General features: G+C 33.0%; 1 protein-coding gene across 1 annotated transcript in view; it reads right to left on the reverse strand.

Moving 5' to 3' along the window:
- The window catches only part of CADM2 (cell adhesion molecule 2), a gene marked incomplete at its 5' end in the record, with an annotated part of 343,268 nt that overhangs the window by 279,765 nt on the left and 41,535 nt on the right, over positions 1-21,968 (reverse strand). The window lies entirely within an intron of this gene.

Here is a 21,968-nt window from a genome sequence, read left to right on the forward strand (position 1 = left end):
TTCATGTAAAAGAGCAACAGAGATTCTATTTGAATTATAACTCTTTGGGTTAAGGGACGTAATATGAAATTTTGAGATATCATAGATACAAGATATATCAAAGAAAAAATATGGGGCATCTGGGTGGCTCAATGCATTAAGCCTCTGCCTTCAGCTTAGGTCATGATCCCAGGGTCCTGGGATTGAGCCCCATATCAGGCTCTCTGCTCAGCAGGGGGCTTGCTTCCCCCTACCCCTTTGCCTACTTCTCTGCCTACTTGTGATCTTTCTCTCTCTCTCTGTCAAATAAATAAATAAATAAATAAATAAATAAAATCTTTAAAAAAAGAAAAAAAATGATATCAAACATGACATCCAATAATATGCAATCAGTTCACATTAGGCATATGAACTATACACATAAACGTATATAATGTTAAGGGTTTCTGAAAAATTATCTTCACCTTCATAACAGATTTTGCCTATAAAATATACTTCATGACATTAATTTATTCAACAAATACATTCTTTGTGCCAAGAATGTGCTTAAAATAGTAGAAGCTAGAGATAAAACTATGAACAGGCTAGAAATGTTGTAAAGTTTTGTCTTTAGAACTTACAGTCTAGATATAAGCAGTAAAACAAGAAAACAGAAATTTATACAGGAAAGCCTGGCTAAGAAGGTGGTGAAATTTCAGCTGAAACCTAAATGGGGAGAAAGTCCAGCCATTTAAAAATTGCCAGAGGACAAAATGTTGGAGAGGGGTGGTCAATATTCAGAAAGTAAGTTACCTGATATAACAGATCCTAAGCAAGAGGCAGGAAAGAGGTTGACTAGTGAAGAACTGAGAACAAGACAAAACAAAAACCACTGAGTCTGGTGCATGAAAAACAACAGACTTATGGTCCAACACAAGGTAAGAAAGAATGTCAAGGTCAGGTAAAATATAAATACATAAAAATGCAGGGCTTTTTATGTCTTAGTAAGGAGCTTACACTTATTCTAACATGCAGTGGTAAGACACTGAGGAAAAAGACTCAATATACACCCCTAGAAGACACTGTTTTTTCTGGTAATAAATCATTATTCTTAAATCAAGGATTTTTAATCTTAGAAATGAATCACTGTAAAAATAGTATTTATAATCAAGAACCTTATTGAGAAAATATCAAAGAATTCATTAAATTACTGGATAATCTGTAAAGGTAACTAATCTTTTTTTTTTTTTAATTTTACACTGTAAATAATCTGTTAAATGACTTTTACTGACTTGAGTTTGTACCAAAACAGAATTGTTACCCATAGACCCATATCCCCCTGACTCTCTGAGAGACAATTTATTCCTTATGTCCACTCTGAAATGTCATTGCTTTGGGAAGTGCCTTGTGATTAACAATGGAGAATTTCTGTTTTATTGCTTGTTTTAAAAGCTGTAGTAGTATCTGGGAGACAGGAAAGTATTGCTGGTAAACTCTCTACGGCTGTACACATTATTTTTAAAACAGTGTACTTTCTCAAAGATATATTTCCCTGAATGGAGAACAACACCATGCTTTCAAATAAATAATGAGTTCCCAAAGGACTGCAATGGAGGCAATAAAATATTTGAATTTTTCTCCTGTATACGAGTGTCTTTTATAAACTTTATAAAACAAATTTTCCTTTGATTAATATAATAGAAAAGAGTATTTTCTGTTCTAATAACAGCATTTTTATGCCCAAGGAAACTATTAGTATGTGAACCTGAGACATGTAGAAAATTCTTGATAGCAGAGGCAGAAACTCATGTTACTTTTAATTCTTTAAATGGCATATGATATTGCTGTGGACATAGTGGGCATATATTTTTGAACACATGAAACGTGTTCAAAATGATACCACCTGAATAATGAAGTGTTGATCAATATGTGGTAACATATAAATCAACTTGGATTATTCCCTAAGGAACAAGTTCTCTTTTGAAAAAAAAAAAAAAAAAGTAATAACACAGTGGTTAATAGGATGTGTTTTTTACTGTTTGATCATTTCTAAATGCACAAAGATTTCATTAATGTTGATTTCACCCATCTTGTCCATGTTTACGTGCTTTGATGTTCAAGTCCTTTGTAGTGCCACATTAGATCTAGGGGAACACTGCCCTATGAGAGCAAGTGGAGACTGCTGTGGGAAAATATTAAAATGAAACTTGATACTTTGTATAGATTTGTACAGATAATTCAGCTCAAAGAATTCTACTTCTGATAAGGCAGAAAAAGAATTAATGCCATCTTCTCATATCTCTTTTTGGGGTTACTACATTTGTAATCTGTTAATAGAAAATTATAATGAATTGAAATGTTTCAAATGGAAATTATTAAAATTAAACTTCAATAAAACAAGTTGAGATGGAATTGAAAATAGTTCAACTGATTCCTTATATTTTAAGAATGCATGTTCTGGAAAAATGGTTGCAAAATGATAGCTGAAAAAAAAAATATTGATAGCAACACCAGTGATCCCTCCCTACGATATTGGAAGGAAAGGGTTAACAGCTGGTTCTTGGTCTTTCCTTTAGTTTCAGGGAAAGCCTAAAAAGTTGGCTCTTGGTTGAAACATCCTTGCAGTTCAAGGAGTTCACAGATGTATATTGGATCCAAATAAATGACAACTGGGGAGGTCCTGTGTACTAGACTATGCACCTACATTTCAGAGTTGGGAATATTTATTGAATAATAAATGAGGATTGACTAAATGACCTTGTACCAGAGAATGGGAACTGGTGACATAATCTTGTGAAGGCTGCATGCCTACTAAGTCATCAAAATTGAATAGACTCCAGGGGTCTCTGAGTGGCTCAGTGAGTTAAGCGTCCAGCTTCTGCTTAGGTCATGATCCTGGTGGGGTTCTGGGATCAAGCCCAGCATTGGGCTCCCTGATCAGTGGGGAGCCTGCTTCTCCCTCTCCCTCTGCTGCTCCTCCTGCTTGTGTTCTCTCTCATGGTCTCTCAAACAAATAAATAAAAACTAAAAAAAAAAAAAGAAAGAAAGAAAGAAAGGAAGGAAGGAAGGAAGGAAGGAAGGAAGGAAGGAAGGAAGAAAGAAAACTGAATAGACTCTAGAAAAGCTTCTCTGAGGTGTGGTACCTAAATCAATGCAGTCTAGTTTTGGATAAGGAGTAACTGCACACTCAGAAGCATTTCAGGAAGTCACAAAGCTTTGCTAGTTCTTAACATCCTTTTTGGGTCACTTGTCTTAGACCTTTGGATCCATTTGTTGTTGGATATAGCCTGTTGTGTCTCATGGATATTATCATATCCATGAAACCAAGAATTGTGCTACTGCTCTAGTAAATACCAGAATTAACCAGAATACCAGATTAACAAAAAGTATCATTTCTGCATAGTCTATCTGCTGAGGTAAATGTTCGTCCAATAAGAACAGAGTAGTCACATTATTCATGCTCAAAACTATTCCTATTTGTTCCTGTTTCCTTTCCAGACCAGAATGAAACTAAACAGTCTGCCATAGTTCATGAATTCTACATATAAATTTGTGCAACAACTGATTCTCATTTCAAATTCCTAGTTTTATATGCTTTGACAGATCTGAAACCAAAGATATATGCTGTGTTAGATAGATAGATAAATATAGATATAAAGGTAAATATAAGATATGTATTTTTCTCTATATTTAATATATAAATAAAATATATATTACATGATGCATATTATTAGTAACAGCTGATACCTCGCATTGCTTAAATTTAGATATGCATTGACTGCTGTGTTTTGCAAAAGTTTTAACACATCCTTGGAAGGCACAGATTTTTCAACTTTAGGGCACTGAATAGGATAAGCCACAGACTCAGAGAGCATTTGTAAAAACAAAACAAAACAAAACAAAACAAAATTGCAAGTGTATCAGGTATTAGCAGCAACGGCAATAAGTTTACGCTTCTGAATACAAGTATTTCTGAAATGGCAAATGTGCGTGGTTAAAAATCAATAATTACATTTAGTAATGATTCATTGAGTTTATGTTCAGGACTATAATCCCAAATCTCACCATTTATATAATTGACCAGCTAAGTTAAAGGTACCTACAAAGATGACTACGAAAAAAAAATGCACTACATAATTTTTTGACAAACTTTTTCTCACCAAGAACAACAGCTCTTCACATTAAAGGGTCAAATCTCTGTAAGCAAAGTTCTAAATGCAAAGAATCCATCATTACTCAAAATTGAATAATGAATGATAAAATTCAATAAAATCTGCTATTTGTTACAATTTGAATTTCATTAGTACTAAGCTCATAATTTATAATGCCATGATAGTTACTTTAAAAATATATAATGTTTATTTAATGAGGGAATTTTGACATGTAATATGCTCCCTTATTTTTTCTTGATTAAGCTTGTGCAGCCCCAGGGCACAGGAAATATCGACTCATATGGCAGGGTTGATAAGCATCAACTCTCCCTGCTGACTTGGGCCAGCAGGCTGCTCATGAATCCAGCAGATGTTTCTGCTATCTGGGCCAATGGAAACCTTATGGACCTTTTTTCCTTCATCTCCTCCCAGGAGCAAATGTTAACACAGCAGAAATTTGGATGGATGCCAAATAGAAAGCAGAAGTGTTGGTGAGAAAATAGGGTACACTCTTATCCATAAATAGTGGTCATCAGTGGTTTGAATTGAGTATTAAGCCATTTTAATGGCTTATTTTTGTGCATTAGCTACTTCATTTAACCAAATCCCTATAAACACTTCTGTTTATAACATAATACAACAGCATTTGTCCAAACACATAGATCTAATCCTTGAATATGCTAATTGTTTTAAGATACAAACCAGAAAAAAAAGAATCTGAATATAAAAAGTAAGACAGTTTATTTCTAATATTTTTCTTATATGAATGGAAAGCTACCTAATTGTCAGCTTGCAAATTACTCAACTTAATTTACATTTTGTTGATGTCATGTTAAAAAAAAATAGCAATAGCAGGCTCAGTTTTGATAAGAATTACCAAGAAAAAAAAAACAATTAAAGGATTAATCTTAGCACTCTTTATTGCATATCATTCCTGTTTAGCTGAATTTTAAATATATACTTTTAAGAACCCAGTCTGATTAAACTCCCATAGTTGTCCCTTATCTGTGTCTCTATCAGGCCACCCACACTGACCCAGTGAAGTGTCCATCAGTCTTGTAAGATTTAGATTTTATTACCTATATTCAAATTCTGTATTTTAGAATTCTCTCTTGCCTTTATGTAGTTTTCTCCCCTAACCAACACATTAATTTAAAGGGAAAGTTTTAAGAGGTGACACATGTTACTGAGACTCCTAAACTATGTATTGCCCCCATTTATTATAATATAACAGGATATATTTCCTACTGACACAGGGGTAAAAAGTTAGGAAAGAAATCTGAATAGAGAAATAATTTACTATTCATTAATTTTTCTTATTCTAATATTATTTATTGAACACCTACTATGAGTAAGACATGTGACTTACTCATAAACGCAAGTGAAAAGAACTAAAGTGTAGAAGCATACTACATACTATAATACTGGATAGGAGTTGTTTCAATAAGGTCAACATTGACAATGTCCTACGATATACTCTATCCACTCAAAAAGCAATGTTGAGTAGGTGCTTGACAGAAGACTTGTTTTCATTTGTTTCCATGATTACTTTAGAAAGGGCATGTCTTTCTGAGTGAAGTAGCAATGTGTAAGTAGCTAAGAAGTATTGGCAGTATTTTAAAATGCTTCCTGTGCATGGCACTTATAGGTGTCATAAGAAAAGACACTCACTCATATAACTATCCAATGCCAAACGTTTAGTAGTTTTCCCCCTTGTACTCTAATTGTCAGAAATGTAATTTTAAAATTCCTTCAAGGATTTTGTGGGCATTACTTAGCTTTGTTAATGAGAATAGAAATTCTGGTCCAGAAAGCTGGCAAACATAGCCATGAGACAGAGACACTATAGAGATTTAATTGCCTAGAAAAGTATTCTTTGCAAGCTGTGCAAACACTCCTTGCTTAAATAAGGAATCAAGATGATGGAGATTTTACATCTTAGTGAAACAACCACAGACACAGTTTCTGGTTTTTGTAATGAAAAAAGCCTCACCAAATAGGCTATCTTTTCATTATTTATATTGTTTTTGAAAAAGAAGACTTTAAAAATCTTTCAGAAGGCTCATAATTAATGAAATAACATAAAACAAAAGAATCAATTATAGGTTCATACATACGTCATATAAGACAATCAAAATATTGTGTGTTATGAAAGAAATAATGGAATGTAGAACATAAGGGTGGAGAGAAGCACTTAAATCCATATTCCAAAATTAACAAAATCATTCTAATTCTAGTTATTGCCCTAATAATCCTAGCATATATTAAGTAATCAAAACTATATGTTTAAAATAGTCAATTATTTCAGTATTAAAATAATTTGTGGTTTAAAAATAACAGCAAGATAGAAAAGAATGACAGCAAGAATTAAAGACCAACTGATGAAAGACAAATGAAAAGAAGACATGAGAATCACTTTGGTTTTCCAGAGAGATGAGAGAATAGATGGTGGTGTCACTAATTAAGATCTAGGCACAAAAGGAAAAGCAATGTATCTGTTAATTTTTTTCATTTTAGCAGACCACCCCAAAACAGTGCCACACATCAACTACCATTTTTGTAATACACAGTTCTGTGAAGTGCCAGTTTGTATTGGGCTTCACTGGACAGTTCTTATAATCTTGGCTGTGCTCCCTCAGACATCTATGGTCAATTACCAGTCATCTGCTTTTGGGGACTCTGCTTCTGGGGATAGGCTGGCTGTCATCTGGGATGACAGGTGGTGACTGGGCTTGATATCATGGCTCCTAGCTCGCCAGACAACAGCCCAATGAGCAAGCAGTTTCCAAGACTCTCAAGTTTGTTTCAAGTCCATTGGCCAAAACTAGTCACAGGGTTAAGCCCAGAATCAATGTAGAAAGTGACCACCCAAGCGAACAGATGTAGGGTAATGTGAACAAAACAGCAGCTACTGGACAGACTAAAGTAGTTGATTATTGAAGAGAGAATGGTATATCTAAAGGCAGGGGAGAAATTAAGAATGAAAGTTTTTCATACTCCAAATATTGCAGGAAAACCAAGTTTATAGAAGATCAGAGTCATGTTCATGGGGAGTGACCACCAATATGACTTAGGGGCTTTGCCATAAAAAGATTAATTGAAAAAAATGAAAGGAGAAAGCAGAATGCAATATTTTAGAAAATGAGAGGCGATCAAATGAAGATATTAAGTGTAATGAACACCTTTGAAGAAACTTGACAATGAGATTAAACAAAAGTGACTGAAGAGAGAATACAGAATTTGAGGCAGATTTTTGTTGTTTTATTATTTACTTCTTTATACAACTTAGTAGCAATTATGCTGTATAATCTTCATTCTGACTTGGATGACTTCTGTCTGCTCTATGGAAAATTATTTCATAAATGTTCACTTTGATCCACAAGGCAGATTGAAAAGAGCAAGAATAACTAGTACCAGTATTTTCCTACTTCAGGAAAGGCATCTCAAAACAGGTGCTTATTTTTAGATAAGTAGTTACTGTTATTTGTTGGTCAGCACAGTCTTATTTTTTTTTTTTTTTAATAAATGTGTTGGCCTGATGTCCACACTTTTTTTCTCCCATAGCAATATTAGCAAAACTTAAATGAAAATAAAAATATAACATATTATAAAGGTAAATAAGAGTACACCTCACCTCACCTTACAGATTTCTCTTAAATAGTCTTGATCTTTATTTTGGAAATGTTATTCATTTTTAAGTGCTGTGGAAGCCCAGGAAATACTTTTTTTCTTTATGGTACATTGATAAAAATGCTACTGGCCCACTAGATATTTCTCAATCTCTCACATCTTTACCAGTATAATCATTGTTAACCTACCTGTTGTACTATTTACTTCTGTTCTTAAAATAAATAATTAAGGAAATCTAATAGAAAACATAAGGAAATAAATGCAGTTTCTCATGGACTAATAATCTTCACAAATGTACCTATGTCCACTTTTCTTTACACATATGGTAAGAACACAATATCTACAGATGTGTAGTAGCATATAGAGAATAATAAAAAAGATGCTCAGGTTGAACAAGGGAGAATTTAGTCATGGTATGATTGTTTCTGAGAGTTGCCTTACAAATATGAAGTCATCTAAAAATAAATTTTATGTTTAAAAGAAAACATTGACTGCAAAAAAAATCAAATTATATAAAAGAACTCACATTCTCTTTTGATAAAAAATATGACCCATACAGGGTTGGGTGGCTCAGTTAGTTGAGTGGTTGCCTTTGGCTCAGGTCATGATGGAGACCTTGGATCTCGACCCCGTATCGGGGGCTCAGCTCTATGGGGAGTCTACTTCTCCCTCTGACCTTCTTCCCTCTCATTCTCTCTCTCACTGTCTCTCAAATAAATAAATAAAAATCTTTAAAAAAATATGACCCATATATACCTATGGTTATGAAATACCTAGAATCTCCTTAAGTATTCTGCTCATAATCTTATAAGTGGACAATGGCTTAAGCAAAATTCCATCTTAGATTTAACAGTGATTAAATCTAATCAAGTCATAAGTCCTCTTGTGCTGAAGGAAAGTATGAACTATCATGTGCATTTGGCAAGAGGGATTTATTTATGTATTACACAATGAAAATAATGTGTATGAAGAGAGTGTCCTTAAAATGGCATGCAAATATTTCTTCTCAGATGGCTCCCCATCCAGATAGTTAAATGCACAAGTAAAAATGAACTGCAGGGGCAGCTGGGTGTCTCAGTGGGTTAAGCCTCTGCCTTCGGCTCAGGTCATGACTTCAGGATCCTGGGATCGAGTCCCACATCGGGCTCCCTGCTCAGCAGGGAGCCTGCTTCCCCCTCTCCCTCTCACTCTCTGTCAAATAAATAAATTCTTAAAAAAAAAAAAAAAAGTGAACTGCAAAGCAACTTTAGGAGAAAGGGAACCTGAGGCTAAACAAGTAGAGCAACAAGTAAGAAAAAACAATAGGAGGTGAGTGCATCATATATATATATATCTATATAATATGAATTATAGTAATAATAAAACAATTATTTTTATGCAGAACTGTGTATATATACATATTGATGCTGAAATATTCCTTCAACAGGAAATAGAAATGGCACTCTTTCTAAATGATGATTTTCAGTAAGTACATTTTTTAAAATAATTTTTTATTTTTTATAAACATATATTTTTATCCCCAGGGGTACAGGTCTGTGAATCACCAGGTTTACACACTTCACAGCACTCACCAAAGTGCATTTTTAACCACCAAATAGTAAAAACACATTAACAATTCTATTTTCATCTTCTTCTTCCCCCCAAACTTTCCAAAAGATTTTCTCTTGCTAGAGTTATGCTAGCTAAATTAGATCCCATCCAAGTGGATATCTTAGATCACTTTCTTGATCTCTCTGATATGAGGAATTTGAGAGGCAGGGCAGAGGGTTGTGTGGGGAAGGGAGGGAAAAAAAAAAAGAAACAAGATGGGACTGGGGAGGGAGACAAACCATAAGAGACTCTTAATCTCAGGAAACAGACTGAGGGTTGCTGGGGGCTGAGGGGGAAGGTTAGGGTGGCTGGGTTATGGACATTGGGGAGGGTATGTGCTATGGTGAGTGCTGTGAATTGTGTAAGACTGATGATTCACAGACCTGTACCCCTGAAGCAAATAATACATTAAATGTTAATAAAAATATATGTTTATAAAAAATAAAAAAAAATTATAAAAAAAATGTTAATAAAATCAAATAAGAAAGAAACAAAGAAACAAAAAAAGAAACAAAGAAAGACCAATAAGAATTTTCCTACTATTCTCTGGCTGAGGTGTTAAAGGGGTTAGAATCCATACCTATGCATACTTTGCCAAATGCATATGGGATGGGATGAAACAATAGTGAGTTCATCCACTTTGATTTTAAAGTTTGCTTTCTAAAGATTGTTCATCATTTCTTGTGGTCCTAACTCCTATTTCTGTTCTAAATTGGGACACTTGAAAATGTATTCTACAAATTAGTTTGGCTATAAGTTTGTCAATTTAAGGTAAGTTTTTTACTGAGCACTGATTTTATACATTTTTATTGAATGATGTAAATTGTGGGGAAACTATAATGAAATTTTATTTTAATCAGAAATATTGGAATAGGAAGGTAAGACAGTAAAAAAATAACTAAGAAATATGGGAAAAGGTGAGAGGAGAAGAACCAACCATGAAAACATGAGTTTAAAATACAGCAAATAAGCTCCATGCAACTAGATACATTAGAATGTCATGAGAAGAATGTCATAAGGAATTTATTTATGAAAATGATAATGCAGAAATACAAAAAGAAAAATTTGCATAAGTAGATGAAAGTTAGAGAAGAAAATATATGCATATTTATGTACACTTTGGAAATATAATAAGCAATGAATTTGAGATGGTTTAAAAGGAAACATGAATAAATAATGTATAACCTGATTTATACTAGAGGAACAAATAAACAGGAATGAATTAAATTGTGATTCAAAGACCATATCAAATCAAGTCATATTATTTAGCAGAACTTTCAGGCATACAAAAGATATATCCCATTTTTCAAATACTTTACATATAACAAAAGTTGTATGGGATTCATATTCCTCTTTCAACATGGGAATCTTTGAGTAAATAGATATAATCAACATAATTGGTAAGTAAAAACAATTATCCCTTGGCATTTATTTATGAAAGATATAAGAAATTTAAAAAATTGTTAAAAATGCTTTACCACTTATGTTGAAATAATTATGTTTTCCTGATCCACAAAATGTAGTCCCTCTAAGTAAAGAGCAGAAATAAGTTCAAGATGTATATTATTGTCATCAATAGCATGAATAAAAGTAAGTCATAACTTTTAAAGTGAATAGATAGGGAATGGCAAGGTAGAAATTTCAAACTAGATCTCATATTAAATACTTTTCTATTCAACTATCTATCCTGAAACAATTTTTTCAGGGTCCACTGTATGCCAAACATTATAACAGGCATGGAGTTTTAAGATGATAATAAAAATGAAAATGATGATTTGAGTTCAGTAATGCACATGAATTTGAGAGATCCATGTAGTAGTATTTAATAAAACATTATTCTTTCTCTTTCATATTCTTCTTAAGACGAATGTCCTTTTTTTCAAATCTTAAGTGCCACCAGGTCTCTTTTATTATAAACAAGTTAAAGATGCATTTTTTCTATCAATACATTTAATGTTCTCAATACAGAAAGACTGCACTAAATCTAGAATGAATGATGCTTTCCCATTTGATACTTGTTATTAATGTTAGTTAATTAAATAAAAACTTATCAATTAAAACTTCATTTTCCTGGAGTAACAGTGGTAAAAGCAAAAATATGATTTTACTATGAAAATCGCTTATATATTTTCATTACACACAAAAAATGAATTCATAGATTTTTTTAAAAATTGCTGAAATATAAGCAACTGGCTTGTATATTGATATGTGCATTAAGGTAATTTTCTAGATCAGCGAATTCATGTTAGAAATGGTTGCCTGTACTAAAAATCCTTTAATAAAAACCTTCTACTTTTTAAAGTACTGAATTATTTTAAAGGTAATTTAGTACCTAATAACATGTAGGCGTGAATGAATTTATTTGAATAGCAACCAAACCGAGCATGGTTTTTCTCATAAGTGAGAGTGTAATTCGTCTGACATGTCAGTGAGTAAGTTTATTGTATTAGATTGTATGTAACTGAAATAATGGAAGATCAACCTCTAGTAATCTTGTAATACACAAATTCACCTAGTGTAGCATCAAATCTATTTTATAGGGTATAATTTGAAAGAATTAAAAATACCTAAGAGCTAAAGAACAGAAGTCTGCATAGACAGAAAACTCAGAAAACAATTCTGAAGGAAAATGATTATCTTAAGGCATTCTGAATGGATTTTTTCAGGCTTACATAGCTACAGCATAGTCATCAAAACTTGTTAAATGCTATGCAAATCTCTTCAGCTCTGTATGTAAGACCTGGGCCAGGTACCAGCATATTATTAATTCCTGCAGTAATAGAACCAATGCTATCAGTAGTAATGCCATTATGCTATTATAGAGCGAAAAGCTTTTAAAGTAGGATAACTTTAATTGTTTTGCAGAAATGCCAATGCTCTCCTTTTTAGGATTTGAAATAATTGTAAAGTTTACAAAATAATTCTGGTAAATAAGCATATAAAGGTTTGGGTCTTAGCTTTTTATTTGATACTTCAGTTCTTTAGTCCTCTACATAGATACCTTTATAAGTACATGCTTATTAAACATTCTTGTTTAACATTTGTTACATGTTTAACATATTAAACATTCTTATTAACATTTGACTTTGCTTGCACCTATTTTTAATGGAGGTTTATTAAAATTACATGAGGAAATTGCTATAGGGAAGAACTTATTTTCATCATTATTGGTGTATGTATGTGTATGGGTATATGTATGTGTGTGTGTATCCATATAAATGCAGAGAGTCATGTGTTATGTGTGTCTATATATGTGTATTTTCTAGATCCAACTGACTAGTAATAATTTAGCTACACACACACACAGAAAAGCTGAATGAAAACTTCTTCAATCATTTTTGAATATTATGAAGATTTATCACCCTGAGCCTGGTGGACCTGCTGGCTATTAACTATAAACTATTCAACTTAGCTGCTTTCCAGTATTTTCGTGGTCTTCTGAATGCTAAGAACAGTTACCAGTGTTATCTAGAATAACTATAGCACACGATGTTATGTCTGACTTGAATAAGATGATCTGTTAGGATGAAAGACTTCATAATCCTTTGGGAAAATAAAGACTAAAAATGAAGCCTTAAAGAAAACTTTTTAATTTTTCTAATTCCAGAGTTTTTCTCAGCATAAAAAACTAGTAATCTGCCTGGGTGCATAAGACTGATAAAAATGTTCATGAGGATACTATTTTTGCAGCTGAAAGTAATAAAGAATGGGCATTAAATAAAATACACCATGAAATTGTTTTTATAAATGAAAACTTTTCAATATGTTTATATTAAAATGTATCTTTGTTTAGGCTGTTTTGCATATGGTGACTGTACTAATACATATAAATATTTCATAAATCTTCCTCCTTAAACTGCTGAAAATAATTGCCTTTCTTTTATTAATTGCTTCTTTCTCATGACAGGAAATTCCACTATGAATTATGCCATATAAAATGTCTTTAAGCTATTCATATTAAATTTAAAACATCCATATGCATATGAACTCAAATGAATATTATTTTTTGCTTTGTCCATCTAAACTAAGAGGCTGTGCATTTGTTTGTTGATAGACAACATCTATCGTGTCTGTTCTTAGATTCTTTGGTAAATTTTTAGCTAGAGCTAAAAGTCATATTCTTCAGAGAATGTGAAAGGATGCAGAGGAAATGTGGTGGGAGGTGAAAAAATGCAGGCAAATAATTCCATGAAAGTGCTAAAGCTATGGATTAAGGGTTATCAAAGACAAGTTTCTCAAATTTAAGATAATTTTCAAAGCTAGAAGTATATGCCTCAAAAATGAAATTCATGTTTTTCTTCCTAGGAACAATATCTTCTCTTTAAAAAGAAAATATCTCATCTGTTGGACTTACTGTGAGGAAGTGGTGATGCAACATGGAGGCTTAAGTGGGTAGAAGAATAAATGAAACAAGATGGGATTGGGAGGGAGACAAACCATAAGTGACTCTTAATCTCACAAAACAAACTGAGGGTTGCCGGGGGGAGGGGGTTGGGGAGAAGGGGGTGGGATTATGGACATTGGGGAGGGTATGTGATTTGGTGAGTGCTGTGAAGTGTGTAAACCTGGTGATTCACAGACCTGGGGATAAAAATATATGTTTATAAAAAAATATATGTTTATAAAAAATAAAAAATTAAAAAAAAAATAAAATAAAATAAATTATAGCATCTCATCAACTTTCAGTCTTTTTCATTCATTAAACACACATTTATACATATTACTTTAATATTTACCATTTAAAAATGCATTGATCTTACTATGAGGTATCAGGAATGATCGCTATTGAAATGGACCCTAACCTTCATGAAACTTTCTTTTTTTCTTTGTTGGAGATTTTTATTTATTTGAGAAAGAGAGAGAGACCTAGCTGTGGAGAGGGGAAGAGGGGAAGAGAGAGAGAGAGAGAAGCAGACTCCCTGCTTAGCAGGAAGCCCAGTGCAGGTCCTGGGATCATGACCTGAGCCCAAGGCAGAAGCTAAACCCACTGAGACACCCAGACAATCTCTTTATGTAACTTTAAAGCACAGAAAAATCAAGGACATTAAACCAGTAAGCAGCATTCTCCAGTCTCTCTCTGAATGATATTGTATATGATTGATCAAATCTCAGATAAAAATGTGCCTGCAATCTTTAACATTGCATAGAAAAGTGATAAGTCAACAAAGTAAATACTCAGTAAGTGATTGATACATATGCATATTTGACCAGTAAAAGACTGTTTAAGTGACCATTTCTCTTATCTGAAAATAGAGATTTGAAAATACAGGTACTTTTGTGGCAGGGTTAAGTGTACTAAAGGTTCACTTAGCATCACGTTATTGTACAGGGACAGCTAAGCTATTCATGAAAATGCTATCTTCACCTTCCTGTCTGCCTTTATAGCTGAATTGCATTGCCTACCTTACTTTTTAATTAAGTGTGACCATATCATTACACGACAAAAGATTGTGAGCAGAGGAGATTGCTTATTTTGTAGGCTTGAGCCACTAAGACATCCCAAACACTTTGCCATGTTCTCCTCCCATTCTGGCTGACTATGTGACTGGCAGATGGGCAATGAAATCCAGGAGGTTTTTGTGTCTCTTCGTTTTTTTTTCCTTAAAGAAGATGACAAAGCCCTTGCTAGTCTGTTTCTGAAGGAGGAGGACCAGGCCTCAGATCAAGAAAATTCATATCTTGTTAATAAGTGAACAAGCAGAAAAAAATATCTTGAATATATTATAACCATCGCACAGTATGTGTTCCTTTTGTTATAGCGGCTAATGCTACCTAATATATTTATTAAAGGAATCACCCAATAGAAAGAGCATATTTTTTAGCTGGCAACGAAAATGAAGATGAGAATTTGGAGTGAAAAAAAAAATGAAGAAAACTAGAGATGAAAACAAAAAGAGAACTGAATTGCTAAACACTAAAGATTGTACTCAGCAGTGGTAAGTGATAACCCAAAATGTGGCTTCTAAATGAGACCAAGAAAGATGTGAAATATAAACAGGTGGTTGTTGTTGATCCTCAATAGCATTTTGTATTTTGAGGTCTATATAAATATCTCTTCCCCTAAACTGAACTTCTTACTTAGTCCCTGGCTGCCAGTATTCTTGCTAAGGGGGGAAAAAAAAGTTACCGTTCCCTAACAATATTTAATTTTTAACTGGTAGTTTGGAATTCTGTAGTAAACTGTATATTTGTTATTAAAGACTACACCAAAGGAAGTAAAATTGGGTTAGAAATATAGAAATGTATTTTGTTTCTGAGAAGCAGTGTCTATCTTCATTCAAGGTTTTTATTGAAGAACTGAGGTAGTCTATGAATTTTGCTTGACAAACATATGCACATAGGAGACTGAGACAATGTACACCTAAAATGCGCATACATATATTTAAATACAGACTTAAGCAGGTGAAGACAAATTTCAATATTAAAATGCAACACCTTCGAAGCTAAAAATCACTGAAAAGAGCTTAATGATAAAATAAAATCAGTTAACACTATGAAGGTTCTCGCTCTCTCTTTTTTTTTTTCATACAAATGCATGTGAGTGTCTTGTCTTGCACAGTTTTAAAACGGGTCCAACTTGTTTAATGTTTTATAAATTCTTTGGTTAGGAACGATCCTGCTAACCTCATCTTTGTTCTCTCCCCATGATATTTTCATTTGCCTCCAAAAGTGTCAGAGGTGCACAGATTCTTTTATCAATACATTTTACACACACACCAAAAAAAAAAAAAAAAAAAAAAGGAAAAATACAATACTATACCAACTTGTAAAGGTTCAGTGCATTTACTACCCCTTTTGCTGAAAAACTTCATCTTTCTTGATTTATGACATTCTAGTTCAACTTGGAAAAAAATGAAACCAGTTCTTTCTGATCATTGACAAAACACTCTTAGGAAAGATCAAAATCTCTTCTTCAGCTCATTATAGATCAGCTATCTAGACAGATAGAACATGAAGAAAGACAGATATTGCATTTTGGAAAAAAAATGCTTTTCAGAAATAATTCTATCAGCACACCATAAATTTCTAGTCTGTTCTCCATTTCATTTTGAATATTTACCTGCAAAGCAGAAGCCCTTTTTGAATTCCTTTCTTCATTCTCACCTAGCTCTCTTCTTCATTTTTCCTAAGTATGTCATTCTAATACATTTATAATGTTTAAAAGCATGTAACACATAAGTAAAAACTCAAAACCTGAGGCGAGACTAAAGTTATTAAGGACAGGATGTATAATATCAACCAGATATATGTTTTCCTCAACTACTGTATGGGGCTTGTTAAGCAAGTTAAGTTCCCCCCATCCAGATAATACAAAAATACTGAATTCTAGAATATTCCTCGAGAATCTTTTCAGTTCATTCAAACTTAAGGTAGTAAATACATATTCTGTTAATGCATCCATAGGAACATTACTTTTTATTCCACTTCTCTGGAGAGATATTGATTGATTCGTGGATTGACCAATAAGTTTAAGAAGTTCAGGAAATGCTGTTATTCTAACATGATAATTACTTAATGTTACTGAATCAATGAACTGTAGCCTACACTTCACTGAACAAAATGCTCCTGGTCTAATTTAGATTGATAAAGTGCTTACTTCCAGGGCTCACACACCTTTGCAGAAGAATTATTGTTTTCCTATTCATAAAAATAAGAGGGTTATCTTATTCCCTGTGAAAAAGGGGTTAGAGACCCATAGAGGAGCACATATCTGACATCTATTATGGGACACACTGTGGATGACATTTAGCCCAGACCACAAAGTCTAAGCAGTACATCACTGCATTGTTAAACACAAATGCAAAAACATTGTACGACTGCCCTTGCTGTGAAGCAAATTATCGAAGTGTGTGGAAAAACATGTCTGGATTTAGAAGAGGGGAAAATCATTTGTAGGCCTTGAATGAGGGCATCAACAAGAAGAAAATGACTACATTTAGTGGAAAATGAAGAATTAGAAGGGTTCTCCAGATACTACAGTTCAATGTCTTTATGTTTCCCATTATCTGTCATCCCCTTGCCATTTTTTAACTGGGTAGGACTTCAACATATTTCTAGAATGGCAATCGGTTTTCATAGTTCACCCTACTACTATATAAAATAATTACATTTGGATATGTTGTTAGTGGTGTTTCATTTTTAGTGGTTCATACAACAGTGTGAAGATACTTAAAATTCTAGCATCCTTCCCAAATAAGCATAGCACTGGGTTTTCCCCTAGAAGTGACATTAAAGATTGTGCAACTTTACTTTGTCATGTTCCAAATGAGAACACCAAGGCCTCCAGAGGTGAGGTAACTGCCACCATGGCACAATTTGTTCCTGGTAGGGTTGGCCAAGAAACCGAGTTTCCTGCTTCCTAGTCAACTATCCTGTTTCTACAACATGCCATTGAAAGATACTGCAGAATAGCTGTTTTTTTTTTTTTTTAAATGAACTGCATATAAATTTGCAATGAGCAAGTACATTTCATTTGAACTCATATTTTTAATTGAGCCATCAATATTTTATGTTCTAGCAGCAAAATACCAAGTAAAGTTAATTATTTTTTTCTTCTTTCTTTTTCATTGAAGTCAGAGCATTGCAATGTAGATGTCACAAAATACTGCATTTTTTACTTACAGGAAACAATAGGACAAAACCAAGCACTGTTATTTATTAAAATGAAATAAAGTGGCAGTTCTTGTTAACATGTGAAATATCAAATTAGTATATAAAATAGATAGAGGAACAAATTAAGCCTGGAAAAGATAGCATTTCTCTAATGAATTATTTTTATATAACTTTTATAGGATAACTAATTTTATGATATAGGATTATCTGAACAAGAAAAAATATATAAATGTACATATATTTATATACATATATACACAGAATATTGCACATATATTTGAATATATATATATTTCAGTTCATATGTTTAATTGACCTATCAACATATACTCTAGCAGCAAAATACCAAACAGAATTTTTACATTTTTTCTTTTTTCACTTTTTTCTCTTTTCTTCTCATTGAACTCTGAGTGATATATATCCACATATATGTAAATAAATATATTTATAAATATATATATATTTTTTAATTAGATATATACAAACCTCTCTCCCTCCTCTCTCTATATATATGCAAGAAAAGATATATATGTATGCCATGAAGGAGATATCTATATATGTATTTATCAGTGGCATGTGGACATTCAGAAGTAATTTCCAACCTAGGAGTAAAGTAATAATTTATAATATGCATATTAGATTTTAATAGTGATTATTATTGTAAATGTTTATGAACTTAGCTGACAACTTTTGCTACATAGTGTTTGTTCCCAGTTGGAAAAAAAAAGAAAAGAAAAAAAATGCAAGCTACAAATACAATTATTCTCTTATGACCCTGAATGAAACCAGGTAATGTAGTATATTGGTGAGATACTTAAAAAACTCTCATCCCATGTTCCAGTTCTCAATAATGATGTTTTAATGGTTTAAATGACAAATTGAAGGGATTTATCTACCTCAGTGGTAAGGTATATTTTAAATAATTACCCATATTACCTGAAAAACACTTGTTAATGAGCTAGCTTATGGCCAAGGATTAAACATGAGATTTAGTTGATAAATTATCATAGAAGCTATAATAAAGAAGAATTGAAAACAAGAAGACACATGATCGTCTGGGCAGTCATAAATTATAATAAAAGCAACAAAATCAACAAATGCTAGAATTTACTTCTTGTGTTAAAGGAACTGTTAAAGGAACCAGATGTGAAAGACTAGATAATGTACATTAGTTTAGTATGCTAAAAGTACCATCTGTTTCGATTACTTATCAAACAGTATAGAGCTTCTATCAACATCCCCAATGCTTTATTTTTGGTGAAATTTCTGGAGGTAATAGGGATGAAGAGAGAAAGGCACATGGGACTCTCTTCCTCTAACTAGTTTCAAAATTTGGCCAGAGGCTTTCTGTTCCTGTGAAATTTTGAGAAATTCAAACTGTTTCTGTAAAGCGACACATAGTTTTCAGGGACATGGAAGTGCTACAAGGTCACAGTTGGAGGGACACCACTCTCCTGGATGGAACTGACAGCTGCACAGAAGAGGAGACAGGAAGCAATAGAATAAGAGATCACAATGAATAAAGCACTAGAATAAGAGAGCCACAAGAAATTTAGAGACAAAATTGCATGGATTAAATTTGCACTACTATTGCGGCTACTCTGCAACTTTTATTGCTTCGTATCAACAAAAATAGGCATAGCTGCATATAGTATACAACGAAGTATATTAAACAGAGCTAGATTACTAGCATGCAGACACAATTTTACATTTTGAAGCCTGTTTTGCTTAAGTAGACTTTATCTTTCACTAAATACCTTCCGTCTGAGTGATATATATCCAGTTTATTTGTACATAGGGAGCAGTGCCCCATTGGCTCATGTTCAGTATTAACAGTCAGACATTAAGGAGTTAAGTGGATACCAAGGTAAGTCAGAAAATATATTTAAATCACTAGATTAAGCGTTAAGATGGTTATTAACAGAACTAAATATGATAATTAGAAATTTTTCAATTTATAATACATACTTTTTACTAGCAGTAAAATATTTGACACTTACTCATTGGCATAGTATTAGATATATTTCAAGCAAGTTAAAACATATGACACATTATAGATATTCAATATAAATATTAAACCCATTTGTTGTTCCATATTCTGTAGGAGTTGATAATCTATGCAAAGATGATGGAAAAAAATCGAACACATATGTATTAAATGTAATACCTAAAGAAGGAATGCGGAGTAGATATTAACACATGATTAAGGGCACATATTAATTGATTGAATGAAATACAAAGTCATGTGAAATCTTGCTAGCATATCCAACTTACTTTCCCCCAAAACTCAGTAAAATAATTATAGAGACACACACACAAAAGAAAATTCATGACAAAGTAGACAGTGAGACTCATCAATATATCACAAGCATTTCAGAAAAATACCTATAAACTACAAGGCCAAGAGAACTGAACTGAGATGATCAATTATTGGTTTCCTCTCTTACCCAATTATAAGAGCAAAATTGCCAGAATGATAGAATTGAAATTTTTCTACAAGAATCTGTTCTTTGATCCAAAAATGAAAGGTTTGTGCTACTTCCCAAGCTTAATACCCATCCTTTTATTACATGGTGGCTTCCATTTCAAAAAGCAAAACACTAGCAGAACTCCAGCTACCTTATTTTTGGATTAGTACCTCATCTTCTATATCCATCTGAACACACTAAAACTTGGGTGACCTTACTTCCCAGTTGCCTAGGATAATTCTAGTACATGCTGGTACCCTGGCATGGTTATCACTCAGATTTTCCATTTTTTGGACAATAACTTGTATGTTTACCATACCGACAACTTATATGCTCTAGGTATATTACACAACTGGTTATATGGGGAATTGGCAGTTGTTTGCAGAATCAGGAAAGAAATGCCAACATTTTAAAGCAAATTTGACACAACTAATTCAGGAATTGCCCATGTGAATATTTACATTGTTACGTACTTCCTTTGTTCAAAGTATGAGGTCAAATGTGAAAAGAACTGAGGAAAATTACCTCTTGACCTACTAGGTCTAGAGTAGTTACATGCTGGCTAGATAATCATGAGTTTATTCAGAAACTATGCACATCTTTTATGCTCTTATTTGGAATATAAGGAGTATTCATCCAATATTTATGCTGAAAGAAAATGGAATCAAAGAAGAATAAATGAAACAAGATGGGATTGGGAGGGAGACAAACCATAAGTGACTCTTAATCTCACAAAACAAACTGAGGGTTGCCGGGGGGAGGGGGTTGGGGAGAAGGGGGTGGGATTATGGACATTGGGGAGGGTATGTGATTTGGTGAGTGCTGTGAAGTGTGTAAACCTGGTGATTCACAGACCTGGGGATAAAAATATATGTTTATAAAAAATATATGTTTATAAAAAATAAAAAATTAAAAAAAAAAAAAAAAAAAAAAAAAAAAAAGCAATCTTAGTACTCTGTGGGAAGCACAAATATTGGATACAATTTTCTCATTTATCAATGAGTGAACAAAACAAAAACATAGGTGGGGCCTTGCCATGCATTGTAATTCTTCTTAGAGTTGACACATTCTTAGTAATATAGTCAATCAGACTCAAAGAAGACAGCCTCAGTGAGACAGGAGAAGCATGATCAGTGGAAAGAATAGGATAATATGAAAAATTTAAAAAATACAATGAAAGGCAAATGTATAAAATAAGAAAGAAATGCAAGATGGAAGAAAGAAATTTTAAAAAGCAACTGAAGAACTAAAATCTGACATGGAGATAATCGAGAGTACCTTGATACTGAAAGTAAAATAAAGAAATTAGAGGAAAGCTCCAACGATGCAGAGATAATATGACAACTGATTTAAAACAGTGGGAAAAAAAGATGATAGATCTGCTGGAAGGGGTTGAAACTCAACCTCAGGAACATTTGAGGGAGAATGAAGCATAATTGGGACTGTGCTGATTAAAAATAAATCTTGAAATAAGATGTGCACTTTATATGAAGATTGAATGTCCTTACCATCTCATAGACAACATTAATGAACTCTCAATTAGGCAGATGCTAGACAT

Source organism: Mustela lutreola, chromosome 2, assembly GCF_030435805.1.
Source record: "Mustela lutreola isolate mMusLut2 chromosome 2, mMusLut2.pri, whole genome shotgun sequence".
NCBI classification, from domain to species: Eukaryota; Metazoa; Chordata; class Mammalia; order Carnivora; family Mustelidae; genus Mustela; species Mustela lutreola.